The sequence below is a fragment of the Balaenoptera borealis genome (assembly GCF_965194805.1).
Source record: "Balaenoptera borealis genome assembly, chromosome: 3".
In the NCBI taxonomy this organism is placed as follows: Eukaryota; Metazoa; Chordata; class Mammalia; order Artiodactyla; family Balaenopteridae; genus Balaenoptera; species Balaenoptera borealis.
Genome location: NC_138866.1, coordinates 157,601,061 through 157,615,781, shown reverse-complemented (window position 1 = coordinate 157,615,781; position 14,721 = coordinate 157,601,061).

The following is a 14,721-nucleotide window of genomic DNA, read 5'->3' as shown; positions in this document are numbered from 1 at the left end:
AGCATGACTCACAGCAGCCAAGTGTGGATGTAACCCAAGTGTCCATTGACAGATAACTTGGTAAACAAAATGCCGTGTAAACATACAGTGGAATAATATTCAGCCTTAAAAAGGAAGGAAATTCTGACACAGGCTACAACATGGATGAACCTTGAGGACATTATGCTCAGTGAAGTAAGCCAGACGCACAAGGACAAACGTATGATTCCACTTGTATGAGGTCCCCAGAGCAGTCAAGTTCATAAAGTAGAATCGGGGTTGCCAGTGGGTCGAGAGAGTGAGGAATTATGATTTACTGGATACAGAGTTTCAGTATGAGATGATGAAAAATTTCTGAAGATGGACGGTGGTGATGGTCGCACAACAGTATGAATGTACTTAATGCCACTGAACTGTGCACTTAAAGATTAAGATGGAAAGTTTTATGTTGTGTATATTTTATCACAATTAAAGATAAGTAAATAAGACACCGTCCCTGCCTTCAGGAAACCCACAAAATGGCCAGGGTCGACTTTGGTTGGGAAGAGATACTGCTCCCCTGATTCATGAGGTTCGGAGATGTCAGTACCCTGTCTGGCCCTGGCGTCTCCATCACTAGCACAGAGGATGGGGCAGAGTCTCCGGGTTCTCTGATACTCTATGCTGTTATGACCTTGCTTAATATTGCCCCAAACAGATCGTAAGTATGAGTTGTTACCACACAACCCAGGCTTTTGCACACACGGTTCCCCTGCAAGCACGGACAGCTCTGCACACACACGGGCAAACCGAGGTGCAAAGTGACAGGGTTTTGGAGATCTGTGCAGGGCGCAGGCCAGAGGTGCCTGCTGTGCTTCACAGCCGTTGCTGCCTGGTGACCGGAGCCGGCTTCCTGGCCTTGACCTCAGCAGGCGTCCGGCCCCGCCTACCTCATGCCCCGCTGGCACCGCCTTGAATGGGGGCCCCACGCTTTCACGATGCACAGGGTTCCCGATCACGCAGCCAGTTTTGAATAGGCCTTAATCCAAAGTGGTGAAGGTCAAGTTAGAGTTGCTTAATTTTCAAAGGAATCCGGCCCTTGGCTTCACTATGAAGACAGCTGACCAGGACTTTAAAATAGCGAGAAGGATAGTACACCAGGAGCCCATAAACATGTCAGAGAGACGACGTAAAACCCTGCTTTATTATGCTGGGACTCTCGGCGTGGAGCTGGAATGAAGGATGAGTCTGGGAATCGGCTTCAAAAATGACCAAACTCGGACTAATTTACATCACTTCTTGGCCTACACACTTGGCTCTTCGATTAGGGTTTATTTCTGTTCCACTCGCCCCTCCCTGAAAGGCTCCTTTCTCTGTTCACAAATAGATTTTTACTAGCATTTTTTGAGAAGAAAAAGGAGGACAGGAGAGAGGTTAGGTGGCCCTTGTCAGTTTGGTTCTGCTTTAGGTGGCCATTCCTCACTGAAGTTTAGATAGTTAACCATCTGGAAAGTGAAGCAAATAAAAGACACAGCACCGGCTCAGCACCTCTTGGCTGTCAGCTGGGGCTGCAGTGGGTGCGCTTTCCATAAACTCAAGAGCTTCAGTTTACAGGACTACAAGGTTAAGGCAGTAAAGACCCAGTCCGGCCCCTCCCGCTGCCCAGGCCCGAGGCCCTCCAGCTGCCCAGGCCCGAGGCCCTCCAGCGTCAGAATCTCCGAGGCCCTCCAGCGTCAGAATCTCCGCTGCTCGCGTTGGCCCTGGGCTGGTTGAGGGACGTGAGGTTTCCCAAGATCGCTCGCGGCCTCAGTTTTCCTGGCTGTAAAGTGGGAACCTTTCACAACTTCTCTAGAATGCATTGGGATTTTGTGCATTTAAGTGCAGTAGCACGTGAAAGAACCTAGAAGGAACGTAAATGCCATGTTTGACCAAAGACAGGAAGGGTGTTAGAGCCTTTCTATTACGTTAAAGCACCACTGTCACCCGGGAGGCACAACGTAGCAGAGTTCCTGTGTCGGAGTCCCCAGCTCACCTCCAAGACCCAGAATCTGGCCTCACTTCACCTTCTTGACCTCTTCTGCACTCTGGCCATCCCAGAGTATTCTCTGACTGCCCCCCGGGAGACCTGAGACTTTGCCATGCTGCCCCCTGCCTGGAACCCACCTCCTCTGTTTTCCTTCTTACATTTCAGGACCTGTGTGTTCGTCATCTGTCCCTGCAAAGCAAATCACACAGATCTAGTGGCTTAAAACAAGGCCCCACATCAGCTCTTAGCTCTCCAGGTCAGAGTCCCGGTGGGCCCAGCCACCTCCCTGCTTAGACTCTCACAAGGCCAAAATATAAGTGTCGGCCCGGCCAGGCTCCTGTCTGGAGGCTTTGGGACAATCCCCCTCTGAGCACATCGGTTGTGGGCCGTGATGGTTAATTCTGTGTGTGAACTTGGCTGGGCCCCTCTGTCCTGGTATCTGGTCAAACATCATTCTGAGTGTTTCTCTGAGGGTGTTTTGGGTGTGACACTGAGTGAAGCAGATTGCCCTCCGGCGTGGTGGGCCTCGCCCAAGCAGATGCGCCGTAGCGCTGGGCTCAGGGGCCTGACGCCCTCCGCACCTCCCTGGGTGGACCCTCTGCTCGCTGTCGCAAGCTGTCATGAACTGCAACGGGTCCGAGGCGTCTTCCACCCACAGGCTAAGTGGGGCACCGGCCACAGCCTGGGGACGACTCCTGGGTCGGAGACTTATCGAGCCCATCACTCGCAGAAGCTGCCAGAGCCAGACTGTCTGCATTTGGGGTGTCACCCCTTGAGCCCCAGTTCCCACACAGTGACACACAGAGAGGCCGGGTGATGTCTGCACGTGTAGCGAGAACCCTGAGCTTAGGGAGCCTGGACCTGAGGACGAGCAGGAAGCACTGCTGCTCTTTGCTCCAGAGAGGAGCGCCAGCCCTGCACGTGACGGCCGATCACCGCACAGACAACCCAGGGAGGAGCCCGGAGCAGCAGCGGCCAGGGCGCCGCTCCCAGCTCTGCAGAAGCACCCGGATGCGGGAGCGCTGTTGGGGCAGTAGCTGTGCTCAGAGGCAAAGGCCTGGGTCTGCTGACCGTGGCCTCGCTGGGAACGGCCAGAGGTCAGGGGGCCCGGCCGGCAGCCCCACCTTCCCTGCCACGCCGTGAAGGCAGGCCCCGCACCCCTTTGCCCCAGTCGTGCTCGCACTGGACTCTCCATCTTGTGTGTATCTTTAACAACAGCTTCTGTCTCTCCCCAGTCTTCTAAAGACACTCTTTATCTTCTCATGCCATGGGTCCCTTTGACAGTCTGGTAATGACCCCTTCTCCAAATAAAATACGTAAGAAAATAAAACACCTAAGAAAGCGAGAAAGAATAAAATACCTAAGAAAATAAAGGAACTATTGTTACTGTTATTGAAAACCACTTGTCAAATATTTTAAAAATATGTAAAAAATTTTAAAAACCTACTTGAGATTAAAATATGTGCTGCTTTGAGTATTAAGTAAAACAACCCAGCAGCGGGTCTGATGGATATTATAACTTCAGAGCAGTCTGGGGCATAAAGAATATTTAGAGATCTATGAAGCCCTTGCCCCCCGTGTTTGGAGCAAAGCCAATGTTCCAGACAAATCGCTGCCATCTGGGTCTGATGCACACAGGCGGGCAGCGAGCAGAGACCCCGTGGAGCAGGGGACGAAGAGGGGAGACCCACAGACACACACGTGGGCCCTGTGCTGTGTGGGGGCTACAAGCTGCTTAAAGTCACTGAGTGGAGAGCAGGAGGCTGGGTCCGGGGGGATGGGAGCCCGGCAAGCAGGGCCCCACTAGCCTTCACCCTCCACAATGGCTGGGCTTCCTAGAATTCAGAAGTGCTTCTTTACTGGTTGGGGAACAGCAGCTGCCCCCAAAGTCCCTGCAGTGACCTACTGCCCAAATGACCCCGACTCCTCCCACTGACTTCTCAGCGCCCCCAAATCCAAAATGGACAGGTTAGCTCCCAGCCCAGCAGGGACCCCGGGACCCTGCTCCTCAAGTGTTGGGTGGGGCTAGAGTGGCCTCTCCTCATGCTCTAACTTCACTGCTGCGTGGAAGAGGAGGCAGGGTCAGCAAGCCGCTTGGGGGACAGACCGAGGGCCCAGAGGAAGGCCGGGGCTCCCTGCGGCTGTCTCTTAGCCTCAGGAGTGAGATGAGGCTCTTGGCTGTGGTCACAGAAGGAACCGGGTTGGTGGAACATTAAGGAGTATCTGGAACCACGCCAACAGCTCAGGCCAAGAGGGGACCTTCAAGGTGTGGCCATAGGACCACGGCCAGGTCACGCTCCTTGATTCTGAACCCTGCACGGGGTCAGAATAGCTTTCACGAATTAGTGTGAGGTTCTCGGGCCTCAGACTCAGACCAGGACTACAGCACCAGTTCCTGGATGGCAGCCTCCATAATCATCTGAGTCAGTTTCTGTGATGAATTTCCTGAGATACAGGTATATCTTATTGGCTCTGTTTCCATGAAAAACCCTGACTGATACGGTACTGCAATGTGTGAAAACACAGGTAGTGCAAATGTTCTATTTTAGTCAACATTCATTGAATATTTTATATTTCTTGCAGACAGGACTCTGAGGTTTTTTTAGTTTTCATTTTTATTTTGGAATAACTAGATCTTGTACAGTGCCTGGCATACAGTAGATGCTCAATAAATTAACAAGGTTTTGTTTTTGTTTTTTTGTTTTTGTTTTTTTTTAGAAATAAGCACTCTGGACTTGTAAAGTTTATAGGGAAGTTCAAGATGCTGATTAGGTATCTCAATTATAATTAGGTACCTTCAGTGAAAAGAGTGATGAGAACCCATGTACCAAGTACAGAAAACCCTAAGGACAGTGGATACTAGTGACAGACGGGAAGCAAAGCCTGGAGATGACAGCCTCCCCTGGGAACGAGATGCCCATAAATACATCTGCTTCTGTTTTTAGATGCACAAAATAGAAAGTTAAGATGAGCCCAGACCCAGGAAAACAGATTAGAGGACTAAAAAAACTGTTCTTGAATCCCTAGATCCAGTGCAACTACCAAAATGAACCTGTGTGAACTCTTGGGAGACTTTACTTCACCAACGGAAATGTGTCTGAAGGTGAGTTGGACACCTGGCCAGGTGTGCTGTGTCCTGACTGATGGAAGGGATTCCATGGTCCACCCTTCCTGCTCAGGGCTGATGCCCTGCATGGGGCGTTTACCTCCACGTGGACCAGATGTTTCTGGGTGACTTTGGAGAAATCTACAATCATCACAGTGGCTATCATTTATTTTTTTAATTTGTTTATTTTTATTGAAGTATAGCTGATTTACAATGCTGTGTTACTTTCTGCTATACAGCAAAGTGACTCAGTTATACACATATACACATTCTTTTTAAATATTCTTCTCCATTACGGTTTATTACAGGATATTGAATACAGTTCCCTGTGCTATACAGTAGGACCTTGGTTATCCATCCTATATATAATAGTTTGCATCTACTAATCCCAAACTTCCAATCCATCCCTCCCCCAGCCCCCTCCCCCTCAGCAAGCACCAGTCTGATCTCTATGTCTGTGAATCTGTTTTGTAGATACGTTCATTTGTGTCATATCTTAGATTCCACATATAAGTGATATCATGTGGTATTTATCTTTCTCTTTCTGACTTACTTCACTTAGTATGATAATCTCTGGTTGCATCCATGTTGCTGCAAATGGCATTATTTCGTTCTTTTTAGCTATCATTTATTAAGCACTCACCCTGGGCCTTGTACTGAGCTACACGTTCAATATATTTTCTCATTTAATGTCACAATCCCTGTTTGAGGCAACAGACTTAAAAAAGGTAACACAAAGACCGCAACTAACAATCAGCTGATCTGAGCCCAGGTCTTTCCTATTCCCTCTCTCACTTTGGCACCTCCCGTCCCAATCGAGATCACTGGTTTGAGCTGAAGAAGCTACAGATGTAATGTCTGCATCCCCCAAACCCATATGGTGAAACGTAACCCCCAGTGTGATGGTGTCAGGAGGTGGGGCTTTAGGAGGTGATATGGTCATGAGAGTGGGGCCCCCGTGATGGGATCAGTGCCCTTATAAAGAGACCGCAGGGAGCCCCCTCGCCCCTTCCTCCAGGTGAGGACACAGCGAGAAGACGCCAGCTATGCACCATGAAGCAGCAGGTCCTCACCAGACACCACGTTTGCTGGTGCCTTGATCTTGGACTTACAGGCTCCAGAACTGGGAGAAATGCATGTCTGTCGTGTATAAGCTGCCCAAAGGGACTGGGACCACAAGGTTACACAGGTATCAAAAGGCCACAAATGAGAATGAGTACACGACAGAAGGCAATTTGGGGGGCTGCTTAAACAGTTTTGCAGATACGTGCAGCTAAGAGACAGTAGTCATTGACAGTGTCATGCCACAAAGATTAGCATTTCAATGTTCATTAATTTTTTTCACCTGATTGAAAAAGCAGTGTTTTCAGTCTTCTTCTCATACACCAGACTCCTATTTCCTTAAATCCGTGTATCTGCTTTCCCATAGCCCAGGCGGTCCAATGTATGTTTTAATAATGATGTAAACACTGCACAGGTCTGTGGGGTTGGGGTGTGTATCCCTCCTCACAAGCGAAGAGGAGGATATCTTTTCTCTTTAGTGCTTGAAGCAAACTCGAACCACAGGTTAATATCTCTATTTTATGTTATTAAAGGTAATCTTCTTTAATTAACATAATCAGAGGAAAATAATATACTTTGGAGGTCAAAAAAGTGGCATATCTTAGATCAAAGATTCTTCCTGGTGATTGTGTTTGATTATCTTTTAAAAACATGCATCATAAGAGTTTCTAGATTGCGGTAATTTGATTCTTGGCTTTATTTACTTTCTATAGTACTTATTCTGATTTTTAAATCATAGGACAACAGGGAGTTTCCTTTTATAATGTTTATATGGTTGGTAATTCAGAGGGGAAACTATATAAGCTGTACATTTTCTTAATGTTTATGAATAGAATTATACCTAGACCTGCAATTACTTTTTTATGAACAGCTTCATTGAGAAGAGAGCTTGCCCCCAGCTGCCCCTGTGTTCACAGTGCCTCCCTTCCTTCCATCTGTGGGAGAATAAAAAGAAAAAGCCGTAGCTCCCACACCTACAATGCTCATGTGTGTCTGTGTCTGTGTGTCTCTGTGTGTGTGTGCATGTGTGTTTCTGTGTGTGTCTGTGCACATGTGTGTGTGTGCTTTGAAGAACTGCAAGCCCCAGTGCGGTTAGGACTTTGCACGTCCCATGGTAGATCCGTTGCGTGAGGCCCCTGCATAGACTGTTGCCTTTCATAGACCCTGAGCTGCTGGCCTTGCTGAATCTCACTTTTTCAGGTGCAGCAGGTGCAGAGAAGGCCGTTGCTAAAGTAAATGAGATAACACACAGGAAGTGCAGGCGGGCCCGGCTGTGTGCGATCAGAGTGCCTTCGGGGTGGTCCTGGTGAGCGCCCTCTTCCCGGCCTGCAGACGGCGCCTCCTCGCTGAGCCGTCACCAGCGGGGAGCCAGCTCGCGGGTCCCTTCCTCTTGTTATAAGGTTCCTTTCAGATCAGGGCCCCACCCTCATGACCTCATTTAACCTTAATAACGCCCTAGAGACCCCATCTGCAAATGCCTTCACATTGGGGGTCAGGGCTCAGCGTGTGAATTCGGGGGGACACAGTTCAGTCCCTGACAGGGGTCCCAAGGACTCCGTTGCAGTGTCCTCGTCCGTGTTTTGCTGACGTGCCTGTCCTGATGGGACAGTGTGAGAGGGTTTGTGGGACACAGAGACCCGACCTCAACTTGAGACCTGGGTCCTGCTAAGTGGGGCAGCGAACACTGAGGAGGTGACTGCCGGCCCAGCCAGGGTCTGTTCTGCACTGAAAATCCTGGACACACGTGAATGCCATCACAGGACACCAGTCGTGTCAGCTCGTGCACACAGAGTCCTCGGGACCTCAAGATACTGGGGCTTTTCAGTGCACGTTGAAAGAACTCATGAAAAGAGCAAGGTTTTGGCAAAATCATAATAGAGGGGGAAGCCTTGGCTTTGGAGGCTATACCCGCCCTTGACTATAAGCCAGGGCAGTGTTTTCTGTTATGGGGTAACCTCGGGGCTGCACCTCGTGGAAAACCCCGAGGTCGGACAGTGTGTCCATAATAAACAGGGTCACCACTGTGAGTGACCATGACAAAGCAAAGCACGTTCTTCCTCTCGTGTGAGACCAGGTGTTGTTGCTGAAGGGCCCCAGGTGTTCCTACGCACCTGTCCAAGGACAGGCAGCGCCAACCTGCTGAGCCAGGCCATAGGGAGGAGCGGGGCTGCGGACCACCAGAGACCGCCGTTACACACGCCCATCTGGAAGGACAGCCGATGGGAAAACATTTGAGTGAAAGCTTTGAACAGAGCAGAGTGTAAATGTGAGGAAGGAGGGATTTTAGATTTCACAGGTGGTTGGAGGAAAACCTTTCTGTGTCACAGAAAAAGGGTGAAATTTATTATCCCAGGTGTAACACAAGGTAAACATACAAATGTCCTGAAGGTGTGTTTGTGTAAGACAATGAAAGATTGCTCCATGGCCGATTGATGTAGGTAGGTAAGGTAGGTAGGATGTAGGTAGGATAGGTATTCCGCTGATGCTGGGCTGGACCATCCGCTGAGCCGTTGCCACGACGATCCTCTGCTGCTTTAGAGTCACGGCTGAAAGCAAACTGGTTCAGCTGCAGCTGTGTCTCTACTGTCACAGTGAGACATGGTGCGTGAACTACGTGATCCCACGTGACATATGAGCTTCTAACCCGTCCGATTCACACGGCAGTCATGTAGACGTGGGTTCATGATTGATTTGGAATGCATTAAATATTTCTTCTTCCATATATACTTTTTTCTTCTTCAGCAAGTTCTTTCAATGTCCTCATTTATCTTTGGCTTGTTTTCTTGCAAAGGGGTTCTATATCCCCTCTTCCGTTTTCGTAATACTTTCAGTAGACGTGACCCCAGATTTGAAAGAAATAAAGAGGTAATCACCATCTGTCTTAGGGAGGGATGATTGGGGCCCTCCCTGTGCTGGCATTTCCAGTGAAGGGGGCCACTAGGAGAAAATGCTTACCCTCTTCAACCATGGACGTGCCCTGGGTCCTTGGAACAGCTCTTCACTGCCCTGTCCAGCCAGACAGCGAGGTTCCCAGGGCAGTGGAAGCTCCAGGGTTCTGACAACCCCTGCGATGCCTTCCTGGGAGGTCAGCGGCGGGCGGCCAGTGCCCCTCTTCGCTGCTGTTAGTGTAGCCCTTGCTGGGGTTTGGCCGGCGTGCACTGCAGCCTGCTGTGTCAGAAACTTCGTTTTCCTTTTATTGTCTGGAATTCACACTCTAATTTCCTGTCTGTTGTCTACACCCTAGTGAGTCCTTAGAGCTCTGGGCTCTTTACAACAGAGAATGTGATTAAAGCTATTTGACCCTCTTCTTAGAAAAAGATGTGGATATAGATACATGCAAAAAAAGTTGCAGCTGACTTTAGAAGGTCAAAGTCCATAGAAGCTTGAATAATTCTTGAGATTTCCAGGTTGAAACAAGGTGAGCAAATAAATTCCAAACCCCACAAAACCATTAGGAAAATTTTGGCTAAGGAGTTTTCTGGGGACTAGGAGTAGATTGCAGTAAACTGTTCCACCCACTAGTTTACCCCCATTCCCAATTTACCTGGGAGGTCTTAGAACCACCCCACTGTCCAAAATTACAGCCCTGAGCAATGTTTCAATGCAGAGTTATTGAAATGTTGTCTGTGGGTGCTGGAGTGTGTGTTCTTTATTATGATACAGCATTTACTGTACGTCAGATCAGGTTGGCATCCCGGGGCAGTGCCCACCGGGTTGCCAGCTACTATCCAGTACCTGTCTGATCACACAGGGATTCCGGAAGCAGCCTGTTCTGTGTTTTCTGCTGTCAGATCTTCTTCATGGCTACAGAGTTTTAGGTCTTCTATTTATGACCTTAAGATGTTCTCAGATCGGGAGACAAAAAGATCACGGGGGGAAAATTGGATCCCTGACTCTCGGGGGATTTGAAGAGTTCTTCTAACCTAAGAAAGAAGCCTTTAGTAATATTCTAGGGCAGTTCTTACTTGCCTGGTTCCTGATAAGAGGTTAGGACTTTGTTTTTAAGAAAGGTGTTTAAGACTGCAGCTTCAGTTAGTAATAGATTTGTTTTTAATAAAACTCAGCAAAATGTATCTATCTCAGCGTCTCTCTAGGACATTATTTTATATTTTGCTATGTTTGGTTTCTTAATTTTCTTTTGTGGTGTGGAAGGATGGGGGAAAGCATTCATTAGCAGAGAGAAAATTGGACAGATAATCAACTGCATTCCTGGAGGTTGAGTCATTTGACTGGCCTGACCTTTGAGGAGGGCACTCTTCATTTTGAGCTTATCTTCTTCAATTTCTGCCACGTTAATAATGCCTGAGTTTTGTTTGCTCCTGTGGGTGCACCGTCTCCGGGTCTTTACTGCGGTCAAAGGTTTCGGATATTCCATTGTTATTGCCCCAAAGAAACGGTCTCACTATTGTGCCGAACTTGGAACACAGAACAATGAACATTTTTCAAAGAGGAAGAAATCTGGGAGATTTCTTTTCATTTCACAAACTTCTTAGTGGCCATTTCAGGAAATGGAGTCTACCCAGGTGACAGGAATTCAAGGGAAAAAAAAAACTTTTCTGAGAAGCAGGTAAAGAGAGTGTGTGGGATACAGGAGAGCTTGGCTGAAGCGAAGCCATGAAGATGTGTCACCAGGGCCCTGCATCCTCCGTCTTCCGTCAGGTGATGAGAAATTACCTGCAAGTGTCAAGAGTCACTCAGGCTGTTTGCCTGGGATCCTTTGAAGACCAAAGCATGAGTGCATTTCAGATGTCATGGCAAATATTTCCAAAATTACTGTGCAGGTTCTCCCTGGGCTTACATATCAGATATCTTATTCACATGTTGGCTTGAAAGCTTGTTGTGTAATGGCTGGATAAGAACGACAGGAGTACATCCGGGATACCTGGCAGAGGGGAGCAGTGGACGGCGATTGCTCTGAAGCTCTCTGAATAGGCCACCTAGGATCCTTTTTGTGGGTTGGTGTGGACCAGGCTGTCTGTGAAGCAGCAGCTGGCTGTTGCTGTCACCGAGTTATAGTAACCAGCACAAATAGGAAGGTCATTATCACTGGTGCTTTTTTTTTTTTGGCCGCACTGAGCAGCATGCGGGATCTTAGTTCCCCCAGGGACTGAGCCCGTGCCCCCTGCAGTAGAAGCGTGGAGCCCTAACCACTGGACTGCCAGGGAAGTCCCTCATTGGTGCAGTTTGCAGGAATTTCAGCGTGGGCGCTTTCTCCAGGTTAATCCCAACCTTCTCAGCTCCCAAAGCACGGAACACGTATCCCCCACCTTCCCTCTCCTGATGGAATACAAATCACCCCAGCCCGGAACTAACCTATGTATGTCTGTATTTTCAGAGCTTCGTGCATGGCCTGACACACTAATTTCTATGCCCCAAACACGTGTTTATTGAGTGAATGAATAAACAAATGTATGAATGAAAACTACGTGATTCGTTGTGTTTCAAAAGTACCTCTACCACGTGTGCATTATTTAGAAGTAGAGGCACCTCTGAGGCAGTGACTTTCCCACCCTTTACTGTAAACTGTGCACTAGGTTAGGCTGCAGTCTGACAACTACCCTCCCTCCACTCAGTATCCTTGTCCCCACTGTGTCTGGTGTCCTTCCTTGTTTAGTTGAACAGGTTGTGATGCTACATCTCCCTCAGACCATGTCCTCCCGTTTCCCACCTCTCCATCCCCCCCACCCCGTACCACTACCCCTGGCACCAACTCTGACCTGAAGTCACCAGCCATTCAACTCACTCTGAGCTGTCACTGCTGACCTGATTTTCACGGCAGAGCGATTCAACCATGCTTCACGTGGTTGTGAGTCTCCGCGTGTCACCTGCCCAGCAGACCGCTGCCGAGGGGGACCAGATCTGTCTGTGGATCCCCCTGCCCTCCCTCTGAAGTCAGTCTTTCCCAACTCACTCTCCCCCAGCCCTTCAGAAGGCTCCTGTGGACGATGGGAGGGAGCTGCCGGCTGCAGGGAAGGTGAGGATTCCACGTGGGATGGCTCCGCAAGAGTCTGGATCTTTTCGTTCCAGTTAGCTTCCGTGCTCAGGGACATCAGGGATTGCCCGCATCCCCTGCCCCAGCCTCCCCAATGCTGGGTCCACGCTAGGCTGTACAGCCCGAGCCCCGGCCAGGTGCTCCCACTTCTGGGAGCCACAGCCGTGCTGGGATCACCAGGTGTCGTTCCTGTCGCTGCCTCACTTTGCCCTCAAGGTCACACAGGTGACCACCTGTTCTGTTGGTGTGTTACCTGCCTGCCTCTGGGAAAGTCGCTCTGGTTTCTGTTAAAACTAAATGCAGCCAACTTTCCAGCAGGCGGGAGCATATCTGGGGCTCTGCAGGAGTGGAGGGGAAGCAGAAGGGCTGGGGGCTTTGGCTCTGTCCCCCCAACCCCCTGCCCCTCACAGCCTTTCTGCTGCTTCTGCACAGGCTGAGCGATCTCCTCCTGCCGGGTTGGGGGTGGGGGGAGTGACCTGTGTCATGAGCTCGGGCGGTCGTTAACAGGTACCACGTACGGAAGCTTGTAAAAGGCTGACATTTATCTCTCTCAGTCCTGGAGGCTGGACGTCCAAGATCAAGGTGTCAGCAGGGCTGGTTCCTCTGAGGCCTCTCTCCTTAGCATGTAGACGCGGTCTTCTCCCTGTGTCCTCACGTGGCATCCCTCTGTGTGTGTCTGTGCCCTAATCTCCTCTTCTTGTAAGGACACCAGTCAGACTGGATCAGGGCTCACCCACTTGACCTCATTTTACCTTAATCACCTCCTTTAAGAGCCCCATGTCTGAATACAGTTACATGGGTTTAGGGCTTCAGCATATGAATTTGAGGGGGTGTAAATCAGCCCATAACACAGGCACAGGGTTCACCAGTGCCATGGACTGAATGTATCTCCCCGAAAATCCATATATTGATGCCCCAACCCCCAGTGTGATGGTGTCGGGAGGTGGGGCCTTTGGGAGGTGATGAGGTCATGAGGATGGAGCCCCCATGGTGTGCTCAGACTTTATAAGAGACACCAGAGCTCTGTCTCCGTCACGTGAGGACACAGTGAGGACACAGTGAGAAGGTGGCCGTCTGCAGGCCAGGAAGTGGGTCCTCACCAAGAACTGGACACACTGGCCCCCTGATCTCTGACTTCCTGCCTCCAGAACTGAGAGAAATCAGTGCCTGTTTTTCCAGCCCCCAGTCAGGGGTATTTTGTTGTAGCAGCCCGAGCTGAGTGAGACAGCAAGACCACCTCGTAAACAGTGGTTTCCATGATAGAACACGTGCTTCCTAGAGCAGAGTTTAGCCCTGAGCCTGGTTCTGAAAACCTGGTTATTCCATTCCCAGGTAATAGAGTTGACTCTGCTTTAGACTGTGCTCAAATGCCAGAGAATAAACAAGGAAATGCAGTGTTTAAAAAGAAAATAAGGTTTGAGTTATATCAGTGACCCACATGTATCCAATTGACTGGGTTTTCACCTTCTTAAGTATGTATTTGCACAGATGCACAAGGGAAACTGTATTCCTAAGTGTCACTTGAGGAGACAGTTTTGTGGGGTCTCGTGACCTGTACCCGCTTTAGAGTCTGTTTGCTCGGTTGAACACGGAGCCCCCCAGTCCCCCAAGAGCGACCGGCCCCGCCACAGGGACGGGACAGTGAGCTCTTTCCCGAGGCCCTTCTCCTTGCTTCTTCTCTCCAGTGACACCAAGCACAGACCTTTGTCCCTGATAAGCCTTGTTAGTCACAGAAATACCCAAACAGGGGCATGTCCCTACGTTACTGTGCTTTCGAGAAGATCCCAGAGGACGTGTTGAGCCGCGGTTGCTCCAGCCGCTTCCCGAAGGGCCTGTGCTGCCCGCTGGGCCTGTAGGAGGAACCGCACAAGCTGGCCAAAGAGCAGCAGAGGTCCCACCGGAGAGCTTCCAGGCGTTTCCCTGCAGTCACCCTGGTCGGCACGTCAGCTGGGCCTCTGCTGCCACCCAGTGTCCCTCGGCTGCCAGGTTGATGGAGGTGGGGCTGCAGGACCTGGTCAGGGCTGCTGGGCTCTCTCCCGGGGTGAGGGCCGGGCACCCCCAGGATGTGGAAGATTCACAGGAACCACTGAGCCCTGGAACTCTGGTTCTCCCTTCTCCCAGCACTTTTCTTTCTTGGTAAAACCAGGTGAAGTGAACCCACAAAGGCAGCCTTCAAGGTGGGAGACTCCAAACAGAAGCCTTGGAAGACAGTGTGAGGATTAACCCTTTGTTCTCGGCTTTCTTCTTTCCTTCCACGTGCCCCTCAGGGGGTGGGACCTTCTAGTATAAAACACCAAGGACACCTGCCCCCGGGTGTCTGGGATTGGGACCGACCTGCAGTACCCTGTCCTCCGTGGATGAAAACGAGTCCCATGGGCCCCAGCGGGCAGGATGTCCCCCATCAGCACAGATACGGTGCCTGCTGTTGTCCCTGGACGAAAGTGTCCCCCGTGCTTGTGGGGGTGGGTCACGGGAAACCGCCAGAAAGTCAAAGAAGGTTACAGAGACCACGCTGAGGTTGGAATGACGTGCTTATAGTTCACTGACCAGAGGAAACATGACTGAAACAAGAATGGG